Source organism: Strongylocentrotus purpuratus, unplaced genomic scaffold, assembly GCF_000002235.5.
Source record: "Strongylocentrotus purpuratus isolate Spur 01 unplaced genomic scaffold, Spur_5.0 spur5_scaffold_9, whole genome shotgun sequence".
NCBI classification, from domain to species: Eukaryota; Metazoa; Echinodermata; class Echinoidea; order Camarodonta; family Strongylocentrotidae; genus Strongylocentrotus; species Strongylocentrotus purpuratus.
Genome location: NW_022145615.1, coordinates 33,046,905 through 33,059,492, shown reverse-complemented (window position 1 = coordinate 33,059,492; position 12,588 = coordinate 33,046,905).

Here is a 12,588-nt window from a genome sequence, read left to right as displayed (position 1 = left end):
GAGTGAGTAATCATTGATTAATCGTATATGCAATACTAGTAAAGTGTAAGCCTAAAAGAACATTATTATGCACTGTGCTATAATACTAGTGAAATAAGAGGTAGTTGTAGTTTCGTATACATGCAATTGAAATGTAAAAATAATACGTTGAATGAATATATAAATATAGTATATTATTTGTGATGTAGTTTTCGCTATTCATCTTGAAGGAATAATAGCAAATTCTGAGAACTGATAAATTATTTTCGTTCTCTGTAACTTCTCATGTACTTTCTTAAGTTTAATGTATTTACCTTGTTAGGCGCCTTGAGCATCTCTTGGGGTGGATATGTGCGCATTATAAATTTTGTTATTATTATTATTATTTATTATTTAGACTTCTGTATTCAATTATGTTCATGGCATTTTTAGCGTTATCACAATTATTATTGGATGTGGTGGTTCTTGGATTTGTTATACATCTCATAACGTTGAAATATGTGTTGATCTATGTATTTCGGGAGTTTCCTGAGTTGAGAAAAAAATCATGCTTGCTCTATGTGTGCGTGTGCACGTGCGCGCGCGCATGTGTGTGTGTGTGTGTGTGCGTTTTTTTAATTTTATTAATACAATTATTATTATCAATATTTTATTGTTATAATTATTATCATCATAATTTTTCTCACTATTGTCGATAGTATTATTTTGTATTGATTAACATAAATTCGATTTGTATTGTATATTTTACAGTGTTAAATTGAGAAATTCAAACTGATTGTAAACTTCTCCAATACCCCAATGTGGGTGACATTAGAATAAAATGTCATTGTCATTGTCATTGTCATGCTTGGTTGCATGTGTGTGTGCGTGTGTGTACGTGCGTGAGAGAAATAGAGAACGAGAAAGGACGCGGGGGGGGGGGCGGGGGGGGGGGGCGCGGGGGGGGGGGGGTGAAGAAGAAAGTCTAGAGAGAGAGAAGGAGAGTGTGAGAGGAAAATAATGGAAATTCGGAGGGGGAGGCTGGAAACAGCAGTTTTTGACATATAATATGTTAATTTCTTTACACAATCAAAGTAATATAATATGGACGAGAATAATCATAATTATCCTGATTACTTCTTAATCCCCTTTCTCAAAAAATTATATATTCACTTACGTTTTGAAATCGTGATCTTAAACATTGTATGTATATTAGGCCTTGTGCCAGTCAAGATTTCTGCTAGACGCTATAAAACGCCTATAAAACGCCTGACTCTAATAGCATTATAGTCAATGAGAGAACCAGCATAATAATCCCGACGGCTGATCTTACACATGTGAGGAGCTCCTTTATCTCTATCCGATGAATGATCTGGAAGTTGAACCAGGGACGTGATATATATAGAAGGACTGGAATCAAGCCGCTCTCCTTTGACCCCATGCTCCAAGCCGCCGAAAAGTTATGCGTTAATCTGCAACTTTTGACCAGGTGGTGAGATAAAAGAGCGCATGAAATTTCAGGATTTAGAATTCCTACATCAGAAAATGGTATCCCAGCAACTGTTCGCTGTCCCTTTCAATGATTTCTCATGAATTGTTGAATGTGTAATAAGTAGAACAAGCGAACACAAACTTGTGTAATTTGATCCTTTTTTCAACTGCAAAAAAACTAAAGACACGCGAAAACACGCATTGGCAAGTTATTAAAGATTGTAAATCATGGGTTAAATGACGGGACATTAAAACATGCACAAATTAGCGCATGGTACTTAAATATAGAGTTTCTGTCAAGATCTAATTTTTCTTTTACCAACTCTGGCACACAAAGTATAGGAAGGGCGGAGTACTAAATTTGAAAAATTGTTTGATGCACTATTCCCAATACAATCCCTATATAAAGTTTATAATTTACACTGACATTTTGCCGGTAATTTGATATTTGGTAATAAATGTGAAACTGGTGCCTGGCCTCCAAAAACTCCCCGCAGTGGAAGCGCGGTTCGGAGCATGGAACTTCAAAGCCAAGTGGAATGTTACACATCCCATTGTTACGCTTTAGAACTCACGAATGCGTTTGAATAAATTACAAGAGTTTCGACGCCTTTCTTTCACCTCCCTGGTTGAACAAATCACGCGATGTCATGATCAATGAAGACGTTGTGTAAGGGAATTCTTTTTCTTTTCTTTTTTTACTGAAGTGACTAGTTTTGAGGTTAACATCCGACCACGCCCCGGGTATAATGTGAAGTGTTCTCAAGTTTTTCTGGTGACTTACGTGTTTATCAACTGTTGGATAATTTATCTTCCTTATTATAAGCAAGTTGATACGCTCTTTATGAATGGTTAGAGGTTATATCAAACTTGAGGACAGTATCTTAGAGAGGTAGACGAATATGAAACATAAATGTGACTGATTTCCCTCTCAGAACTAATAGGCCATCGTCTTTAAACATTAGGGATGCCCAGTGTTCTGCCCCTCAATCCGCTGCTGCCTGCTGTCCAGAACACATCACTGCTGTTGGAATTACAGTTGGTTGGGCCCTCGGCCCTCCTTTCAATCAAACAAAATTATATTACAAACATAAAAACAGGACCACAAACGTACACACAAGCAAATACATCCACACAAATACGTACAGGTTTCCACAAAGCATAATAACATTTCGCATGAGGCATCAGTTTGTGAATCTCATCTCTTTTTTAAATTTTATTTCAACAGCCTGAGATGTCAAAATCACAAATTGAATAACCCATAACAAAACAAAACAAAACATGTCAGTCAGAAATACCTTGTAATATTAAGAATACAAAATAAAGTCTAAGTATAAATGTGAGAACGCACACATGTAAACAAAAATATAATTTTCCTTCAAAATAATTATAAATACCTGCCAAGTTTATATCAAGGTATATAAAAGAAAATACTGTAATGCCCTCTACATGTCTATCAAATTTTTCAGAGTTAAACATTCAAGTATAACAAAAAATTGATGCTGATTTCAAAGCCTAAATACTAAAAGGGCGAGATTATTTGTAAACAGAAAAAGAAATGTCGATCAAAGAAAATTTCACCTAGATGTGGAAGAAATTAACATGAATGGTATTCTTGTAAATACTAAACTTTAATGCACTAACGTACAGTTTTGTATAACAAGAAGTGTATCAAGCACACTCCTGCTGACACTCTGGATTTAGGAAAACTTTTGCATTTGTTACACAACTATAACTTTATCATGAGGTAATGAATACTTTAATAAATCAGTTTGAAAATTGTGACATTTGAAAGACGTTTACGTATAACTTTAAATGTACCGTATAACTTTATCATGAAGTTATAATTTCAGTAATAATGACTGTCGGAAAAAACCTCTAACATTTAAACTCCCGCTAACACTGTGAAATTTAAACCGTGAAGTTTAAATGAAAATAACTCACACAAAATACATTACTTTAACCGAATCACGAAGTAATGATTAACATAATAATAAAAACAGCCTAAAACTGACAATAAACTTCTGCTGACACTCTGAAAATTAAAGTGTGTAATTTAACAAGACTTTGAAATGTTATTATACATGGACATAATCACAATATACATGTTATCATGAATGAAAAATCACAGCAACAATAACAGTCTTTCATCACCCTGAAACACTGATTAAAAAGTTCTAATGATTTACAGTTCATATAAACCCATATAAACATTCACCATCAGCATCGTCTTGTGTGCTGTGGTCGGACTAGCGTAGGGTAGCGTACTATTGCGTAGGCATGGCATACAGTAGCGTAAGTTGCGTAGGGATGGCGCACAGTAGCGTAGTATTGCGTAGACTTGCATACTTTCTGCCTACTCTCTGCGTATAGTGTCTACGCCGAAGGAACGCGAAACAAATTAAACATGTTTATTTTTTTGCGTCCATCTCGCGTACCCATTTGCGTCCCTCAGCGTACAGTTACGTAGGCCGGCGTAGGGTTGCGTACGCTCGGCGTATTCGGGACGCAACACTACGCAACTCTACGCAAGGCCCGGTGTGAAAGCCCCTTAACCAGTAAAGCCCCTTTCACACCGGATCTGCGTAGAGTCGCGTAGTGTGGCGTACCGACTACGCCGAAATTGGGCTGCGTATTCATGAAAAAAAAGTTTGCTTCGGCGTAATCCCTGCGTAGGTTATGCGTACGATGGCGTATAGTTACGTACCCTGTGTATATGCACGGCTTACCTAAACATGTTGCATCGGGGTAGGGTTGCGTACGTTTACGTAGGCCCGGCGTAAAGGTTTGCTTACGGTTGCTTACTGTGTGAGCAAGCTTTCACTGCTTCGTCGGACTGGCGTAGGGTAGCGTACTGTAGCGTAGGTTTGGCGTACAGTAGCGTAGTGTTGCGTAGTGATGCGTAGACTTACGTACACATTGCGTACTTTCTGGTATAGTGTCTACGTCAATGACAATCAGCCATGCATGAAGTCTTTCGTCTATGTCTGATCGTCAACGAAACGGAGTTAAGCCTTTAGTCAATTCCGTTTGTTGCTACGGCAGGCAGCCAGTGAAAACGAATTCGTTTAATCAAATTATGAAAATACAAGCATCACTTTAAACAAAACAGAACTTTGTTATTCCTGGCTCATTTTCCTGATTGAGGTTTCATATGAAAGAGCAGAAAATGAACTTTCTGGAAATATGAATTTTTCTTCGAAATTCAGATACCGCTCGCCAAATGAGTTTTTTGGTTTTCTTCCTTCAAATTGCTTCTAATCACTCATGCCGTCATGCATGAAATATGTATCACATGAGTTGCATCAAATGAAAGAGGAGGATCTAAGCCTTACAAAAATGTGTCATTTATTAATTATAAATATGATAAAGTTATGATACAACATCGATATTTCTCGGTTTCGTTTTTTCTGGGTCGCAGTGTATAATCATACACTCCCTTTGTCCTTCCCCTACTTACGCAATAGTCATGAACCTCATTTCGTCAAATAGTGACCGACAATCACAATCTCTCGCTATAGCCCATTCCCTTAGCACATTTATTGCCCAAAGAAATTAATTCGTAGTCTTTTGGTTATTTATTTATCTCTGTTAATTACAAGAATGTATTATCTAATCAGAGGCCTGAATAAACCATCTACACTGAAGCATAATCTCATGGTCACCTATGGTTAGATTCATCAGGCCGTGACGGGCGGGAAGAGAGTGAAGGCTTAAGAACTATAAATTACCAAATTATTGCTTCAAAGAATAATAAATTGTATTTTACAGATACATACATATGATGAAGAATGGGTGCCAAAATACTTGCTACACTTCCAAAGAGTCGAAATTCGTCCTATTGTTTCGTTACGCTATATACTTACAAAGTTGAAGAAAGTAGGCTAAAGACCTTTATTTTCAGGCTTAACATGATGTTGAAAATTGAATTGAAAGATGAGCAACGGACTCTTCTACATGAAAAAGAATTTGGGTTTGAGATTTCTTCGACTTTAAAACATTACATCCATGTAGAAATACTGCATACCACACATATAATGACATAATCATGAAAGATGATGTATATGTTTTCTTACTTAAATGTCCCATTTGCAGGCCAAAAAATGAAAAAGGTTAAATTCCAACGGCATTTGAAAAACAAGACCAGTTTAGAACTTCCCTCAAAACGAATTGGTTTTAAAATGGCTTTTAGTGGAAAAAAATTATATTAGTTGTCGAATCGATTTGAGTGATTGCAATCAACTAAGTAACAGTCTGATTTTCGGACTCTTTAACCGAATGGTCGTACGTTTTGTGCTGCACAAAGATTCAATCAGTTTAATTTGGCCATTACAAGTAGTGGGTTATTGATGTAGACAAATGCTCAAAACCTGTTACAGTTCATTTCATGTATGTCATTACCAAAGAAAAGAAGATGTCAGTCAGTCACCCAATAGTGTCTGACAGTGAAGTCTAGAAGTTTAACACATGTTTCTTTACATAATTTGAATATTAGGATACTGATAAAGTTTAAATTTCACAGGTAGGACATACATGACATATTCATAATTCCTGCAAAGTTCTACAGAATTTGATGTTGGCTTCAAAAGGGACATAGTATCTTTAAAGGCCTATTAGGCACATACAAAAGGTTATCAGGCATTATAAGTTGATAACACTACCCAGTAAAAGATACACAATCTTCCTATTAACAATAATATGAGATACATGTATAATTCCCGACATCCCGACTAAGTAGACCTAGACCTGATCTTTCGTCTGCTGGAAAGAATAGGCCTAATACCTTATTGTCACAACTTTTCATTTCTGTATAAAAATCTAATGCACACAAAAAAGTCTTACACGGGTAAAGGTAAGTCTACATTTTCTGTGGTAAAGAAGCGCCAAGTTTCATTCACTTCAAGAAGATAGAAGAGTATTCACACTCAACGATAACAACACTGTCATAATATTTATCAAACGTTAAACGAATACATACTGTTCTAACCGACCGATACTTCCCATTGTTTTTCTTAGAACCTATATCAATCAGTTTTTCCTATTGTCTGTACCCTGCACAATTCATATTTCAGCAGGATTATATTAAGTTACAACTAATATAGTAAATTAAATTATAGAAGCATATTCACAATTGGAGGTTAAAATTTTACTTTAAGCTGTATTTCAATTTCTTTATTTTACCTTTATTTATTGTAAGTGTACATCTGTGTATTGTAACTTTTAAACTATCACAATACAGTCATCTGGCTGCTGAGATATGTTTAAATCAATCTTTATAGTATCCATGATCATTGATTTTGTGAATTTAAGATTTCTATATAAAATCGTTCTCATATAGTTCGTTAATTTCATTTAATCCTTAGCAACGATTTATGTGTGTCTGATGCTCTTTGTGCCCTATCTTTGAAAATGAAACTATTTACAAGTTACTCTGGTACACTTATGATTATACCTATAAATTACTGACATTTATAAACTATACCTGAACATCGGCAGACTACTGTAGAATGTGAATGAATTGATTAGCAACATCTTCTGCTTTTAGACTTTTTGATACAGAAAAAACATGTTCAGTGTAAATCAAAGAATCTTTACAGCACTCTTAAGCCTTGTTTAGATATGAAAAGGTAAACCATGGCAGCTTTTTTGGATAATGTAAAGCATATGCCTATTGAACCAAAGATTGTGACTGTGATTCTAGCCTTAGCACATGACTGAAGTATTCACCATATGTTCATGTGCCCCTCCCGTTTTAGAGATGCAGGTTGCAGGCTAAAGGTAATACAAAGTTTTGGTATTGGGTCATGAATTTGGTTGAAATGATCATATTGGAAGCATATGCGATCCTACAATATCCAGTGATCATTTTCGCGGTTGAAATCGAGTCTAAAGTTATGAAATTGTAAATAATATACTCTTTATGTTGTATAGCCCCCTCTCAAGGTCAAGATATTATTTAAGCTATGAAACAATGTTTCTTGACTATAATCAACCGATTAGCTATCCGGTTTGGAAATTATATATCACAACTACATATTCTGAGATTTTCATGGTCGCAGCTACCCATTGTACGGCCGTAGGCGCTATTTGAAATTCATCAAAATTTACCGGGAGCACGGGTACATTTTTATATTCAATTTTCCTCGAACAGGGGCATCCAAACAGGCGCGTACACAGGGGGGGGGGGTGGGGGGTTGAACCCCCCCCCTTTGGTATTTTTATGTGTGTAACCCCCCTAAACCTTACCCCCCCCCCCCAACGAAGGAAAATGTCAAATTTTTCAAATTTCGAGACCCCCCCCCCCCCCCGCTTATTCAGCGGCTGGCTGAGTCGTTGCGATTTTTTTTTTGAGACCAAAAACTAAAAAAAATGTCCTCTTACCCCCCCCCCGCTTATTCAGGGGCTGGCTGAGTTGTTGCGGCCCGATTTCGAAATTGTAACCCCCCCCCCCCTTGAAAAAATCGTGCGTACGCCACTGCATCCACATATATAAAAAAAAAATGTAAAGAATCACTATCCACCCAATTTTCAAAATTTTCCAACACTTTGTATTACCTTTAATAACATTAGGTAATTTGATAGCATTGACAATGAGCACTATAAAAATGGGGCAATCTATCAAAGCAATGTGGAGCATGACGGGCCTTTATTAGTGGATTCACAGCGACGAATTGACCAACAAAGTTTGATTTAAGAATCATTCCATCTTCAAAGATTACAAAAGTGTGAATCAAGCTAAAGTGTCGAACAAAAACGAGAATGTTGAAAACTATAAGTCTTTACCAGGTCTTGTCGCTTTAAGAACTTTTTGTTGCACATAGGTATTCTGCCTCAATGGCTTTATACAAGCACAAGATGGCGCTTTTTAATAAAATCAGAACTATTATTCCGGCATCATGATATACACTGTCGCTCATAAAGGTGGAATATTTTAGTTTTACCCCAATTTATGGAATGATTTTAAAAATAATTTAAAAATAATAGATCTAGATAGTAGTATACATTCTCAGATTTTATTGAATGACAATTGGGTAGTGTTCGTTTTTGCGTGACTGCTAAAGCATGTGTGTGCTACTATGCTAATCAGCTAGGGGACCTACGTCATTAAGTCATAACTGACAGTAATGGGGATTAATGCCTCATAAAAGGGCACTAATATAGCACATCAACACGGTTTTGATCCTGGGGGCTCACAGTAACGAGGTCATTGCTTAGCCATGAATCATGACTGTACGCAGCGGGCGCTAGGGTACGTCGACGCCCCCACAAAAACAAAAAACAAAGAAAATGCACAAAATTTAAATTAATTCATTACATTTCCCCCCAGTCCCCAACAGGAAAATTCCTCTGTAGGGCCATGCATTATGGTTCAAGGCATGCCCACATAGAAGATCACCGGTGACTTAAGCTCACGCACGCCAGCTATTCTCCACTCCTGACGACGGATAGTCAACCTGTTCGAAACGTCGAGCCACTCATCCTCTCCAAGCGCTATAGTTCTCCTGAGAACTATATGCTAAGAAAGATAACAAACGGTCCTTTTCAGGACCACACTCCTCCAAGAAAGATTACCGAGTCAGAGTCCTTTTCAGGACTCCTCAAACCTCTCTCTCTCTCTCACACACAAATGGTGCAACCGCAAACCTACTGTATATCTACATCACCATGCAAGCCGACACTTACAAGCAGCATAATAATAATAATACACTTCATTTATTAGGTGCTTAAGACAGGTGTTTCTAAGCGCACCATTGTCTGACCAAAAATTACCTACCAATACCTATAATAAACACACAACATAAATCTGTTCATTATTCAATAAATCATGCATATATAATAATAAAAATAACTAGATTTGTAATACTTGTTTGGAACAAGTATAGGTGGGCTGATCCAACAAAAAATTGAGACATATGACGGGTACATTTGAGATAGTTTTTTGTCTCAGCTACAACATACTCGAAGTTCAGCGTAAATAAAGCTAAAACGACGTAGATATTGCTTGCGAAAGACGGGAATGTAGAATCCAGTTTTGAGAAAAAGTCATGTCCCATAGAGAATACACGCAAAATGTGAAAAATTGACATGCCTCCTTTAATCGCAAAAATACGCCATGATGCTTTTGTCAAAATGAAAAATCGTGCCAACTAGATTTGTAGAGAATTGTCTCAGCTAGAACATATCAAAATTTTGAAGAAAATCAATCAATTTTTACAAAGATACAATCAATTTTCCAAAAATATGCTGACGTCAAAATATGCAAATTGAAATTTTGAGTTCGGGGGCCATTATGATGACGTCATGAGTTAATTGAGGGTCAAATGAGACATGAAATCATATCTCCGATTCATACTCAATCAAAATATGAAAAAAAATTGGGGTCACCTTGCATCCTAAAGAGCTACAATGGATTTTGCATAGGCATGTTTTTGCCCATATATGCTATGTAATACAAGAGCTCGCGCGCACGGAAATTTATGTTTAACGGTCGATCATTCCGTCATTAATAGTTATAAAGAGATAAACATGCTATCAATTTGTTTGTAAAAATATGTGGAATATTATGAAAGAAAAGAAATGGCGATTCTTTGTTGTGCAATAGTTTTACGCGCGAAAACGCGCACGTATGCGCGTGTGCGCGATTTTTTATAAAATGCTTAAAATGGCCTAAAACGTTTGCAAAATGATTTTGAGACGATTTTGAGCATTTCAAAATTTTACGCGCGCATTGACGCGCGGACGTACGCGCACGCGCGCGTTATTTGACCTGCAATTGACCGGACGGATATTGACCTTGATCATGATAAATATGAATGAGAAATACCTTTTGGTTATGAAGATATGATCATGAGTTGATTTTCGTAACATTTTACAAAATGGCGCCTAGATGACGTCATCAGTCAAGGTCAATATTGAAAAAAATTCTGTGCTTTGTACATATGCCTATACTTATGTGTGCCAAATTTCAAGGCATTTCATCGAGCCATTTTCAAGTTATCTTGTTCACAAAAAAGTGGTTAGAAATAAGAAAAATATACTAGATTTGTAATACTTGTTTGGAACAAGTATAGGTGGGCTGATCCAACAAAAAATTGAGACAAAATAAAGGGTACATTTAAGATAGCTTTTGTCTCAGCTACAACATACTCGAAGTTCAGCGTAAATGAAGCTAAAACGACGTAGATATTGCTCGCGAAAGACGGGAATGTAGAATCGAGTTTTGAGAAAAAATCATGTCCCATAGAGAATACACGCAAAATGTGAAAATTGACATGCCTCCTTTAATCACAAAAATACGCCATGATGCTTTTGTCAAAATTAACAATTGTTATGACTTCATTTGTAGAAAATTGTCTCAGCTAGAACATTTCAAAATTTAGAAGAAAATCAATCACTATTTACAGAGATACAATCAATTTTCCATAAATATGCTGACGTCATAATATGCAAATTGAAATTTTGAGTTCGGAGGCCATTATAATGACGTCATGAGTTAATTGAAGGTCAAATGTGACATGAAACAATATCTCCGAATCATACTCTATCAAAATATGAAAACAAATTGGGGTCACCTTGCATCCTAAAGAGCTACAATGGATTTTGTATAGGCATGTTTTTGCCCATATATGCTATGTATTACAAGAGCTCGCGCGCACCGAGATTTATGTTAAACGGTCGATCATTCCGTTATTAATAGTCATAAAGAGACAAACATGGTATCAATTTGTTTTTAAATATATGTGGAATATTATAAAAGAAAAAAAATGGTGATTCTATGTTATGTAATAGTTTTACGCGCGAAAACGCGCGCGCATGGGCGTGTGCGCGATTTTTTATAAAATGCTTAGAATGGCCTAAAACGTATGCAAAATGATTTTGAGACGATTTTGAGCATTTTAAAATTTTGCGCGCGCATTGACGCGCGGACGTACGGGCACGCGCGCATTATTTGAGCTGAAATTAACCGGACGGATATTGACCTTAATCATGATAAATATGAATGAGAATTACTTTTTGGTTATGAAGATATGATCATGAGTTGATTTTCGTAAAATTTTACAAAATGGCGCCTAGATGACGTCATCAGTGAAGGTCAATGTTGAAAACGTTATTGTGTTTCGTACATATGCCTATACATATGTGTGCCAAATTTCAAGGCATTTGATTGAGCCATTTTCGTGTTATTTTGTTCACAAAAAAGTGGTTAGAAATAAGAAAAATATTTAACTAGATTTGTAATACTTGTTTGGAACAAGTATAGGTGGGCTGATCCAACAAAAAATTGAGACAAAATAAAGGGTACATTTGAGATAGCTTTTTGTCTCATCTACAACATACTCGAAGTTCAGCGTAAACGAAGCTAAAACGACGTAGATATTGCTCGCGAAAGACGGGAATGTAGAATAGAGTTTTGAGAAAAAGTCATATCCCATAGAGAATACACGCAAAATGTAAAAAATTTACATGCCTCCTTTAATCGCAAAAATACGCCATGCCTTTGTCAAAATGAAAAATAATAGCAATTGCCTTTGTAGAGAATTGTCTCAGCTAGAACATATCAAAATTTGGAAGAAAATCAATCAATATTTACAGAGATACAATCAATTTTCCATAAATATGCTGACGTCATAATATGCAAATTGGAATTTTGAGTTCGGAGGCCATTGTGATGACGTCATGAGTTAATTGAGGGTCGAATGAGACATGAAACAATATCTCCGAATCATACTCTATTAAAATATGAAAACAAATTGGGGTCACCTTGCATCCTAAAGAGCTACAATGGATTTTGTATAGGCATGTTTTTGCCCATATTTGCTATGTATTACAAGAGCTCGCGCGCACGGAAATTTTTGTTAAACGGTCGATCAATCCGTTATTAATAGTCATAAAGAGACAAACGTGGTATCAATTTGTTTGTAAATATATGTGGTATATTATGAAAGAAAAATAAAAGCAATTCAATGTTGTGCAAAAGTTTTACGCGCGAAAACGCGCGCGCATGCTCGTACGCGCGATTTTTTATAAAATGCTTAGAATGGCCTAAAACGTATGCAAAATGATTTTCAGACGATTTTGAGCATTTCAAAATTTTGCGCGCGCATTGACGCGCGGACGTACGCGCAGGCGCGCGTTATT